The sequence below is a fragment of the Sinocyclocheilus anshuiensis genome, unplaced genomic scaffold, assembly GCF_001515605.1.
Source record: "Sinocyclocheilus anshuiensis isolate Anshui unplaced genomic scaffold, SAMN03320099.WGS_v1.1 scaffold743, whole genome shotgun sequence".
Lineage (NCBI taxonomy): Eukaryota > Metazoa > Chordata > Actinopteri > Cypriniformes > Cyprinidae > Sinocyclocheilus > Sinocyclocheilus anshuiensis.
In genome coordinates this window covers 99,038-99,427 of record NW_015552601.1, presented here as the reverse complement: position 1 = coordinate 99,427, position 390 = coordinate 99,038, and the positions used below count along the sequence as shown (strand labels likewise).

Below are 390 nucleotides of genomic sequence, written 5' to 3'. Positions count from 1 at the left end.
TACTAGGGGTCGACCGATTATCGGCGCCGATATTAAGCATTTTTATGATTATTGGTATCGGTCATTTTCAAAACCCATTCGCTGATAAAATAACTTCATTTTGAAACGCTATATTTGGCTCTGATGCAGTCTGTCAGAACTCACCACTCTGTGGCCTAAAGCAGTCTCCGCCCACCACCCATCTGATTTGTTGGGAGTCATGAGTCCGACCAATCAATGCGGAATTCACTCTCACTCCGAAAGCGCTTGCTAACTGCAGCTGCTTCAATGATCACGCATCAGTTGTCTCTCAAAGGTAAGGCAGCAGCAGATGTTGCTTAAGTTGCAATAGATCCCAATCCACTAACGTTACACTGAAGTTGCAAAACACCTCAATATTATCTATGATTT

General features: G+C 43.3%; 1 protein-coding gene across 1 annotated transcript in view; it reads right to left on the bottom strand.

Annotated features, from left to right (window-relative positions):
- The window catches only part of LOC107665764 (ATP-dependent RNA helicase DDX55-like), a 9,661-nt gene that overhangs the window by 7,745 nt on the left and 1,526 nt on the right, over positions 1-390 (bottom strand). The window lies entirely within an intron of this gene.